At 48.2% G+C, this 12,412-nt stretch overlaps 1 long non-coding RNA gene across 1 annotated transcript; it reads left to right on the top strand.

The window, feature by feature from the left end:
* Nucleotides 1-9,227: 9,227 nt before the first annotated feature.
* Nucleotides 9,228-9,996, top strand: LOC138504755 (uncharacterized). Its single transcript, XR_011279948.1, has 2 exons — nt 9,228-9,298; nt 9,403-9,996. It is a non-coding gene; the product is annotated as an uncharacterized lncRNA (long non-coding RNA).
* The last annotated feature ends 2,416 nt before the right edge of the window (nt 9,997-12,412 follow it).

Raw genomic sequence — 12,412 nt, 5'->3', positions numbered from 1 at the left:
CCAAAGGCAATACCGGCTCTCTCTCTGCACCAAGAAGAGAGCCCACATCCAAGCCCACGTCCAAGCCCGCATCTTACAACTCGGCTGAACGTTTTAAAATGTTCAAGGAGCTGGCCAATCCTGCTGCAGTCTCTACCTCTCCTGTCCCCTCCCAGGACCTCTGCACAGCCCTGGCTTCTCACTAAATCTCTAAAACTCAGGACATCCTGTCCTCTCTCTCTCCATCTCTGTTTGGGAGTGTTAATTTCCCTTACCTTTTGAGACCCCCAGAAACTTTGCTGGATTTCTAGGATTTGATTTTTTACCTGGAAAGAGTGTGATCCTTTTTTTTTCCCAATCTTTCATACATTTTGATGTGTGTTTTACTTTAGTGTTCTTTGGTTATGGAGTTTTAACACAACTCCATAGGCATCATCTTTTTCTGTGTGTCACACAGCACCTTCAGTTGAGTCCCTTTGTTTGTTGCCTTTGGTGGGCTTCAGTGCTGAAGCCCTCATCTGGCGCCAGGGTGTTTGGGGTGGACAGGATGTGAGGGAGGTGCCCGAAACTCCCAGTGCTTAGTCTCCTAGGACACCTGAATGCACTCTGGCGTGATTGGCTTGCTGTCTGTCCGGCAAGGACAGCCACCCTGCTGTGTGAGTGACAGCCACGCTGGAATGAATGGAGGAAAACTGTTTAAAAGCAGGTCTCTGGGACTTGGAAAGCATAGTCGACCACTGGAACGAAAGAAACGAAAAGGAGAGGAAGGAAGAGGACTGCTGCAACTCCCGGACGACTGGTGAAACCCTGCTGCAGGTCCAAATTGCCTGAAACTCCAACGACAGAGAAGCCCTTCAAGGTTAACTTCTTTCCTTGAGTTTGGTGGGAAGAACCAACTCACAAGCCACCTGGACACCATCCTATTCTGGTTAAATTTTCATCAGAGTGCTGTTGAAAACCGGAAACCCAGAGGGAAGGAAACCAGCTCGTGGACTTTAAGGCACTCACATCTTAAACCAACAGCTTGCTACAGCTTTTGGCCTCTTCCCTGGACAGTGCAGGAACCTCTCGACATCCTCCTTCTTGTCCCCATGACTGAAGCTCAGGAACAGCGAGATCTGCTCAAACTGCCAGGAAGAACTGCCTTAGCTACAGCTTTCTTCATTGACAACGTACTGTGCAAACGCGGTTTGGAAATCTTTTCGGCCATCGAGAAAGTGCATGAAACTTTCCTCAACTATGAAGGCTTGTCCTTGCCTTAACATTTGTCAAACTTTTCGCCTAGCAAAATCCTTTAAAAATCTGTGGCAAATAATTAACCGTTATATACCAGAAAGGTGGTATTCTATACAAAAGACTCTGAACCATTGACTTTGGCCCAGGCCTATTGAGAAGAATTGCTGGTTGTATTTAACTGAAACCCTTTGCCCTGCCTATACATGTATTGGGGATGTCTATTCTTATAACCATGTCTTTTACCTCCTGTATTAAGTATCTGAAGTGCCATTTTTCTCCCACTTCATTTTTGAGCTGAACTTGTTCATTTACTTACCGGTTGGATTTTTGTGGTGTATTAGTGTTTGATATTGAGCTCCTTATGCTAGAGTAATCTTTTATAACTGACTGAGTAAATGCATGTATATTCTTTTGCCAAGAAACCTTGAGTAAGTGTTTACTTGAATCACTGTATTGGTTGGTCTTTTGTGTAACTTGTTCTACTAATCATTTAAGCTCTTTAAATAAGTCTGGCTGCTCAGCCATCACTACCACTTTACTGTGCAGTACAGGCTTGTAACAAAGTTGAATTTGTGCTTACACGTGTAGTCCTAATTGCCTGTAGTGGTCCCCAAGGGTTCTGTAGGTTAATCTGCCTAACACTCTCCCCCTCCTCCCTCTACTCTCTTCTTTTTCTCTGACCCTTCTGCAGCCACCTCTCCTCCCTGCTTCTCTGCTTTTCCCCTATTCTCCCCAGACAAGGTTTCTAGACATTTCCGATATATGAAAGTCTCATCAAAACAGGTTCACCCCTGTTCCTCCAAAACCATCAAGGACCACATCGACTCCCTGGCTCATGCCCTGGCTGACTTTTGCAACCACTCCTTTACCACTGGAGTCTTCCCTTCCCCTGAAGCACTCCCTTGTGCACCCTCGTCTTAAAAAATGTTGCCAACCCATCCTGCCCGGCTAACTATCGCCCAAGCTGCATTATTCCTTTCCTGGGCAAATTCTTGGAAAATCTGGACATCTCCCAGCTCAATCTTCACACTAAATATGTTGGTTGTCTCAATGATCATCAGTCAGGCTTCAGAGCTGCCAGAAGCACGGAAACTGCACTCCTGAAATTCCGTGAAGACCTGCTCTCCAACCTTGATTCCCACACCCCCTATGTCCTCATCTTACTTGATCTCTCCTCTGCCTTTGGCACAGTAAACCATGCCACCCTGCTCAACCATCTCCGTGATAACCTTGGGATCACCGGTCAGGCCCTGGCGTGGCTGACTTATTTCCTTTCTGACCGACCCTCCCAGATTCAACTTGGGACTTCCTCTCCTCTATCTCAATCTCTACCTGTGATTTTCCCAGGGGTCTAACCTCTCTCCCTGGCTGTTCAACTAGTACCTGGCACTTCATGCCCACCATATTGCAGCGCTCTGCGCCAATTTCCAGTGCTATCTGGATGACATTCAGCTCATTTTGAGGATACCCTCAGCCACCTCTTCTCCCTCTCTCATCTCTGACTGTCTGTCTTCTATCCGGGAGTGGTGTGCCACCAATGATCTCTGCCTTAATGCCAGTAAGACTGAGATTCCCCTCATCGGCACAACCACTCCTTCCTTTCCTGTCACTCTCTGGCCGCCCTCTCTTGGCCCTCTTCCTGCTCTTACCTGTGAGGAAAAAAACCTCAGGGTCATTTTTGACTCCACACTCTCCTTCTCTCCCCACATCTCTGAGGTCTCTAAGAAGTCACACTACCAGCTGCACCTCCTCAGAGGTATTCTTCCTTTCCTCTCCTTCCCCCAGAAGATCACTGTCTCCAGAGTTCGGGTTCTCTCTAGGCTGGACTATTGCAACAGCCTCTTTCAAAATCTGCCTGCTTCTACTCTCCACCCTCTGCAACTCATCCAGAACAAGACTGCAAGACTTGTCCTTGGCCTCAAGTCTAGGGATCACATCTCTCCAGGACTGACATCTCTGCACTGGCTCCCAGTGGCTGCAAGGATTACATTCAAAACCATCTGCATTGTCCACAAGGCCTTCTGGGGCTTGGGGCCTCAATACCGCAATACTGCTGAAGAGGCTGTGACCACTTTCACCCTCTTGGACCTCCCCTCAGCAGTTGCGGCAGTTGTCTCGGACGCAGCGCCACTCTCCTCACCCCTCAAAGAGGATGTTTGCTGGGAGCGCGACTGGGTCTTGCGTCTGTGCCTGGTGGAGGTATCCCCACTGTCTTGCTCCACAGTACCTTCTCTGCCCTCTTCTTCCAACGTCGATGTGGATAGGGAGACAGAGAAAAAAAATACATCGCGGTACTATACTTTTGTGTGTATGGCAGAAAACATACGCACATGATTTGCACTGGCAAAGGCCACTAACATGATCACCCTCCACAACACACTGGTACATGCAATAAGCACACAAGCACATATATGACCATCCTTCACACCAGTCAATCACATCCATGGACAAGGGACTGTCAGAACCTACAATATGTGCATGCCCCTCACATGCATAATGGGACATACACATGCCATTCACACACATCACCTGACCATCCTGAAGCAGGATATGGAGCCATCACATCAGAGTCCACTCAATGTCAATTTGGCTGCATGAGTCAAGCACGCATTCAAATGCCCCAGTAACATCCATCCAGGAGTGTTGGTCAGTCACACACTCACTACTCAGACACATGCACATTTACACCATGCATGTGCTTGATGTTGCCGACAGCACCTATGAGTCACACCTCTCACACAGCCACGTCCATACACATGTTTGCACACATGTGCACATCATTACATGAAGTGGCGCATCACACATTGCAACTGAGCACCGTTGATGTCACATATGCTTTAATGGACACACATGCAGCACTATATGGGACATGCACACAGACATCCGTACATGAGGCATGCCTGACATAAGGTCAAGGTGCACACTCCAACCACACATCAACATGCACATGCAGTGTGGAGGACAACAACACATGGACACTTACCAGTCGACTCCAGATGGTGCTGCAATTCCACGACCTGGACATGCAGAGCTGGGTAGAACCGCTCCAGGATCCGCATGTTGTCTGTGGTCAAACGGCCCCAGAGCCCCTCTTGGTTCTCACCAGCGTGGAGGAAGCACTGGACCTTGTTTTGGTTCTTGGATTTGTAGTCCTCACAGCACTTGTGGACATGGTGGAAGTCCCGGGTGCCACCCCCTCAGCGTTGATGAAACCCACGATGTCCGCCCAGATCTTCCCCCATCCTTCCTTGCCGACTTGCGCTGGTCCATGGAAGAGGACATCATAATGCCGCAGGACTTGCTCCATCAGGATGTTAACTTCCCTGGCTGAGAAGCTGACAACCCTCTGCCACATGCCTCTGATGATGTTGGGTCAGACATGGCAACCCCCAAGGCAGATGTGGGTGGGCAAGATGGTCCTGCAGCTGGGCTGTGGAGCGGTGGTCTGGCACATCGGGAGGCTTCTGGATCAGCAGAGGTGGTCACAGGTCCGCCGACAGGAGCACTGGCAATGACTGTACTGCAGGCACCAAAATTGCAGGGCACGTGGGCATCAGGCACACACAGTGGGCAGGCAGCAGCAGATGGCTCGTAGGAGGCAGCTTGGTGGCACTTGGAGGCAGGTAAATTGGCTTGTAGGCAGGAGCGTGGTCCTTCCGAGTTAGTCGTGTGGGCAGCTGGAAACATAGTTACTCCACACGTACGGAAAGCCCGCATCTGCGTGAAATCAGAGGAAAAGGCCTAAGCATGTAAGTTACATGACACTCACTAAATGTTGGGCGTGGTGTTCAGGATCGGGATAAGATAGTGCATAGAAGAGCATCACACGCTTGCGCGACTAATAACGGACATACTTGTGGACTTCATTTAAAAGCAATCTCTTCACTGCGTGCAAGCCTCTTGTTTCGGTATCGGATTGCCTCCATGCACATGCGCGTGCACTTTTGAGGCTGACAGTGAGTTGTGTACGCATTTTGCATTCTGTGGGTGCCCCTGTGTGTCGTGAGTGGCCTGTGTGTTGCGTAACCCCTTAGTTAACATCACTGTAGCTCACGTGCCCTTCGCATACATATTTTTTGTGTTGCTGGGTGCAACAGCATACTGTGTTAGGTTTTTCCTTTACACGTGGGCTACCAAGGGGTCGCATACACATATTCTTCATATTTGGGGTGCCTCCGCATTACGCATCCCGTTTATTTTTCCCCAGGGGTTACATTGAGCCTTTCTGGGGCACACTGGTACATTTAACATCACACACACTGCCCCCTAACTCAAATTGCCCAGGACAATCGATAGCTGCAGCTGCCATCGCACTAATCCATCAGTGCCATCACTAGGAGGGCAACTAGTGGGAAGGGAGGCAAAGGTGGCCAAGGTGGTGGAGGTGGCTGAAATGGCTGAGGTGGGTGAGGTGTCCGAGGTGTCCGGGCCTGTGAGGGAGAGCTATGCCCCCCACCCAACAGGGTCAGGAAGCTGCAGGGGCAGCTGCAGCAACCACCACCCAGGCTCCGGGTCATCCAGCCATATCTACGTGATGCGACCACAGCTGATTTTCCCGCAACCCGAAAGTTTGCATTTCCCATGTGAACACACGTACACAACCCATACCCCCACTCACACCCACAACACACCCACGACACACCCCCACCCACACTCCCAACATAAACACACCCTACTTACCTTTTTCTTCATGCTGAGTCCCTGCAGAGCCAGTTCCCTTTCACTTTCGTGATCAGGAACAGGCACTGCAGGGTCCATTTCCTTTTTTTTTCCCCCGCAGCTCCCGCTCACTATAATATAAAGTATAGTGAGCGGGGTGTTGCGGGGGACACCCCCACAGCCCGTTTTTTTCTTTTTTCGGGTGTGCTGCAGGGGTGTCCCCCGCAGCACCCCGCTCACTATACCACACAATATAGTGAGCAAGGTGTTGCGGGGGACACCCCCGCAGTCTTTTTTAACATTTTTTATACTTACCTATAATGCTACCACCAAAGGTTCAAACTTTTGGTGTTCGAACCTTTGGTGGTAGCATGTTTCAGTCTTTTTGTACGGTCAGACCTTTTGTTTTCAGTACGATAGTACAAACCCACCCAGCCAGGCCTGTAGTGCTCCCCACCCCAGTCCACGGAGATGCAGGGGCAGATGCTATCTGTGCATCAAAAGGGAAGGGACATGATGTGAAGCGTCCTGACACTAGCACCCAGGGTCCAAATGCAGCAGTGTCAACTGCTGTACACACCCGCCAGGGTCAGGTAGCTTCATGGGCAGCTGCAGACCTCACCACTTAGCCTCTTTGTCACCCAGCCAGGCCTGTAGTGCTCCCCACCCTGGTCCACAGAGATGCAGGGGCAGATGCTATATATGCATTAAAGGGGCAGAGACATTCTGTGAAGCGTCCTGGCACCGGCACCCAGGAACAGCCACCTGCAAGGGCACCCACTGTCACACCTTCAGTGTGTGATGCCACAGCCCAGGACACCAGTGCTCCAGCCCTTACTGACCCAAGTGGCGCCAGCCCCTCAGGGTCTGCACAACCTTGCAAGAAGGCAAAGCAAAGCATGCAGTAGGCAAACAGGCTCAGTCCAAAGGCATGGCACAGGAGACCCACATGTCGAGGAAGAGGAGCTTTAGTGATGAGGAACTCCCGATCCTCGTGGACTATGTACAAATATGACATGCTTGTTCGGGCAGGGAGCACACATACGCCTGCCCAGCATATGGCCCACTTGCAGTGTGTCACCGATCATGTTAACGCTTCGGGCCATGAGAGGCGAACAGCTTCTGAGGCAATGAAGCGTTGGAATGACCTCCAGCACCAAGACAAAGATCAGCTGGGTGCCAACTGTGCCTCTACTCTGGTGACTGGAGGTGGGTCACCATGAGAGGACACAGAACTCATTCCACATGAGGAGATCAGAGATGCTATGATTGATGTGTAGCGGGTCCAAGGCATGGGAGACCTGCCGATTTATGAGGGAATGTCTGGTGAGTGGTGATGCGTTGTGTTGTCTGTCCAGGACATGTGTATGTTGCTTGGATGAAGTGTAATGATTGTCTGGCAGTTCTGCCTGCATTTACATTACTGCCATGTGTGAACCATGTCATGGTGGACTTACATGTGTCTGTTGTCCTGCAGACTGCATACACACGATGTGCTGTACACCGTGACATACCCCATCAGCACACCTGCTCACTCCTTCCATGTCACTCTGTCCAGCCTCTCTTGGCCCTCTTCCTGCTCCAACCTGCGATGGTGGGTAGCCTGTGATTATTAAGCGTGCTTACAAGAGGTCCTCGAACAATGTCCGAGGCGCACTTCTAGAATATCGGGACAGGTCCACAGAAAGTAAAAACCTAGTGTTTGTTAGTACTTTCAGCCCTTCAGCTAATCAAATTGTGAAGATTATTATGAAAAATTGGCACATCCTTCGTCAAGGCGAGTGCCCGTTGGATCCACCTATGTGTGCATTCAAAAGAGGACCCAACCTTAAAGAACTCCTCACGAAGAATGACATCTCCAAAGGCCAACACCGACAAAAGAGTGTTACTGAAATGTGGGGTCTACCCAAAACGGTGGGCCATGCCCCGTGCGGCCAGTGTACCAACTGTATACTTACCAGCAGAACATTGCAGGTCGACATCGGCCTTAAAAAACTTTGGTTACAGAAAACCTTTACTAACTGCAATTCTAGCAATGTGGTTTATGCAATCTGGTGCCCTTGTGGTAAAATGTACATAGGAATGACCAAACGCAAAGTGAAAGTAAGAATCTCCGAACATAGGAGTTGCATCAAGAATAAAGTAATGACAGCACCTATGGTAGGCCATTTCGTTGTTATGAACCATAAAGCAGATGAACTTAGATGGACCGTGTTATTGCATATTGCTGCTGGCTCGGACGGTGACTCAGTTACGAAACGACTATTGACTAAAGAAACCTGGCTAATTTTTCTGTGCAATACAACAGAGATCGGTTTAAACGAAGCCATTGATTGGAATAACATTTAAAATCCCAGGTCCGTATTTTCTAGTTTTCGCTAGCTTTGCCGTGCAGTACTGAATTGACATATAGTGCAAGTTTTCCACCGCATTTTCCAGACCAGAGCCTACTTCTCTCCAGGACGTTATTTGTGTTTGGGCTCGGCTCCTCGGCGTTCACTAACAGACGTTGCCCCTTTAATGATACAGCCAGCAATACCTTACACAGGTGGTCTTGTTTCACATTCTCCAACGCGGAGCCTTTATAACACGTCACATCCGCTAATACGGCTGACGACGGCCAGAATACGTAACCCGGAAGCAGACACTCGCGAGCTTGACAAACTGACAAGAAGTAAGTGGTGATCGAGTTTAATTACCTTAGAGATCACAGAGGCCAAACAACATCTTGTTGCCACTTTATTTAGTAGTCAATAAGACATTCCTTTAACAGCAACTTTTCTGCTACAATGGCCCTACTCATGGCGCTTCTCCTTCTTTTTATTTAGGAGTTTGCCATTGTATTCAATAGTAAACACAAGTAACGCATGCAACATAGATCCGGCCTTTGAACAGCCTCGCTACGCCGAGTGGTTGTTCCATCTTGTCCTTGTCGCCATCGGGGTTAAGTTTACAATGGGCTAGTATTAGTCCCCACACACTGGAGTTGGCGAGAGTGAACGGATAGGTGCCTAGAATACAAGGTAAATGTTGCTACATGCGAAGATGCTGATTACGAGGGCCTTCAAGCTTTGGTCGAACAGATGTTATACGTTTAACCGTCTCAGAATGTTTTCACGTGGACTTCAGAATAGGTGAACTAGGTATTAAATAACCAACTTTAGATTGTGATGAGTTCTAGTTATTTATCTTTTTATCCATTTTTCGGAGTACGCTCCGCCTGTAAGAGACCCTTCATTCATTTTATGATTTATCTGTTTTTTGAATATTTAGGTTAAAATTACAAAAGTTTTTTGTTGCGAATCCCGTGATGAGTTTTTTTTCCTCAACCGTTGCTGTATTGTCTGTTCTAGATTCACCTGTATCTACTAAGAAGATACCTTTATCCACCCGTCTCTTCATAGCTTATCTGATAACGTGGACGGTAAGCTCACAGTGGCATAATCTATAATTCCTGCTGTTTTTTGAGCTTTGAATAGTATTGATAGCTTTTACTTATAGCTGTTTTTTCCATATTGTTCCCCCTAGGTAAATGAAAATCACCGTGAAGGAAACCTAACTGAATTGTCTGAAGTTTTGAGTTTCAAGACCTATTACGTTTGTTGTTGTTTTGTTGCTCTACCCCTGATGAATTTCTCGCAATTGTATAAATCGTTGTTTGAGAATGAAACATGTAGGGTTTTTGATTATGTTGTATTACTGCCAACATCTTAATACATTAAAGTTATATTTAACTGTTTAGAACCGCCAATCATACTTAAGGCGGATTCACTGAACCAGGTATTTGTTATAGAGAGGTGGTACTCTGTAAAATAGGGACTCCCGCAGAGTTTAGTATCAAAACACAATTTTTTCATGAAATTGGGTCTTTTTTACTCTGGTCTTACAACTTGTTAATGAAGTCAGTTGTTTGTATCAGAGTTTATCTCCATTTTTTTAAAAAAATGTTTCCCAAGTGTTTTGGGTTCACTGTGCACTTTATTATGAGTGAGAATGTCTTTGAGATTCTTAATGTGATTTTAGGCTTCTAGTGAAAGTCATTGTTTTTTAACAAATATATTTTTTGTAAGAAAATTGAACAGTTTAATATGTCAATTTAATAAAATATTATACCGATTTAGACCACTCAGTGGTGTTTATGGTTTACTGTTTGTAATTTTCGATCTCTGGTGAATTTCAATGCCTAAGAGGGGGTCCTATATGGAAGCTGCGAGATTCTTTATGTTTTGAAACGATCGTAGGCTGTGTCAAGGGGGACGAACCTCGCAGCACTGTCTAGTAGCCCTTTCGTCTTCCTTTTGGTTAATGTTGGGTAGCCTGTGACAATCTTGCACTCCACACTCGCCTTCTCTCCGCACATCTCTGACGTCTCTGAGAGGTTGCCCTGCCATCTGCACCTCCTCAGGGGTATTCTTCCTTTCCTCTCCTTCCCCCAGCAGCTCACTGTCTCCAGAGGACTGGTGATACCTATGGTGCGTTACTGCAATGGCCTATACCAAGATTTCTGTGCCTCTACTCTCTTCCCTCTGTAACTCATGCAGACCTAGACTGTGGGAATTGTTCTTTTGTCTTGGGGCCCAGTATTGTATCTCCCTAGGACTGTGATGATGGCACTGGCTCCCAGTGGCAAAGACTGTTCATTTCCAATCCCTGTGCATTGTCCACAGGGCCTTATGGGCCCTGGTGCTGCAGTTCCTTCAACTCCATCTTCCAGATTTGCTTCCTTCTCATGGTCTTTGATCTTCCCTTTCCTACTCCCTTAGGGTCATGTACTTATCATAGCAATTAGTTGGTGGTAATGTCTATCTTTGGCTGGAGCCTCCCTCTGGTGCAGCCTCCTTCTACGGGTCTGGGACACTTCTGATACTTCCTCATGTGTTGTGCTTTTTCTACTCCTCTCCCTTGCTGGAGTCTTGGATGACCGAGAGAATGCACTAGTCACCTGCCCACATTCTGATATCTGACATGGGCCTCTGAGCCACAAGTTGTACCCATGCACTGCCTCCCTGCCATCCCCCGCACTCGGTGGCTGTTTACTGTATCCCTACAACTCTCTACCAGCAATTGACACCTGATGTCTGCACTTCCACTTCCACCAGCCTGCCGCATTTTCATTGCTGATTATGTAGTTGTATTTTATTAGTATGCCATTCTCATGTACTGCACTGCCCACTCCCACTTCCAACGCCAGGTCTCACCTTCACCATGCCTATTCACTAGTCTGATGTCAACGTGACCTGGCCTCATGGGAGGGGTGTGTGTGGCTTCACTCTATCCCACCACCCTTGCATTGTAGCACTGTGTGACACGTGTTTATTTAGTTTGTGAATTACATGTCATGTCACATCCATTGTACATGTCTCTGGGACAGTGGTCAGCAAGTTCCATCTCATGCAGTTTTACAGTTTAGGCATGGGTATGCTACGTGACATATGTGTATTTTCATCAGTGATGTTGGTTTATGAACTATGCCAGTCAGGTGCTTGTGTGTGTAGCAGGTGCTATTCACCGTGCACTACATGTTGTATTTAGCCCTTCCACATACATCCATGGCTGCTTTCTTGATACCTTTCACTGGCATTGACACTGCATATGTGCAGGAGTTTGTGACATGGCAGGTTGATGTGTTGCATGATGACATTGTGACGCCTATGTGTGTGGGCTATGATACTTACATGGCTCTTCATATATTTTTCTGTCCATGTGCAGGTGATGAGGCACTGGATACAGAGGAGGAGGTGTACAGGATACTGAGCCACCAATGGAGGACGTAGTTTGGAAGCCCATGAAGATCCACTGAGTCTGTGTCTGCCTCCGAGGAAACCTTTGGCTCTGGTGGTGAAACGGATATGGATACCTCTGTGCTGTCGCAGGTGAGTGCATCAACTGTGGGTTCTGTTGTATCCCAAACATCTGAAGTGGTTGGGGACCCCTTACAGGCCAGTCAGTGTTGGTATGTCTGTGTGTGGTGGTTACGGCTGCAGGGTCACGTTCCACAGTATTGACTCATGTTTCTGGGCCAGCTGATCAAGGGAGGGATGCATTCCTGCAGCCAAAGACAGTGCCATCACATCAAAGGGCCAGGTTACCTTGGCCCAGGCAGGTGTGGGGTCCGCCAATGCAGTGGCCGTGTGTTAGCTGGTGATACTTGTGGGAGCAGTCCAGTATGCTGTTGCACAACAACAGGCTGCTTCATATGAAATGCTGGCTCAGGGCATTGGTAGGGTGGCCAATTCCATGATACCCCCAGCAAAACAGGTGGAGCACCAGCAGCAGGCATTGCAGTCCACATGCCGCTCACACAGGTTGAACCTGGTGGCTAGTAACAGGAGCCGACGGGCAGAACTGAGGGATCTGCGCGCATCCATGGGTGCATTGGGTGGGGCCCACAGGGAAGCTGTGAGGTTAGAATATAGGTCCCTCAGGATTACACTGGCTGCACTTAAGGCAGCCAGCAGTAGACGGTCTGAACAGCAGATGCAACTGATGACTCGTACCATCACAGAGGAACTGCATGCATCCCGTGAGGGGTTGCATG

Source organism: Ambystoma mexicanum, chromosome 11 (genome assembly GCF_040938575.1).
Source record: "Ambystoma mexicanum isolate Mex_15411 chromosome 11, UKY_AmexF1_1, whole genome shotgun sequence".
Taxonomy (NCBI): domain Eukaryota; kingdom Metazoa; phylum Chordata; class Amphibia; order Caudata; family Ambystomatidae; genus Ambystoma; species Ambystoma mexicanum.
The sequence above is the reverse complement of the archived record's forward strand: the minus strand, read 5'-3'. Positions and strand labels throughout refer to the sequence as shown.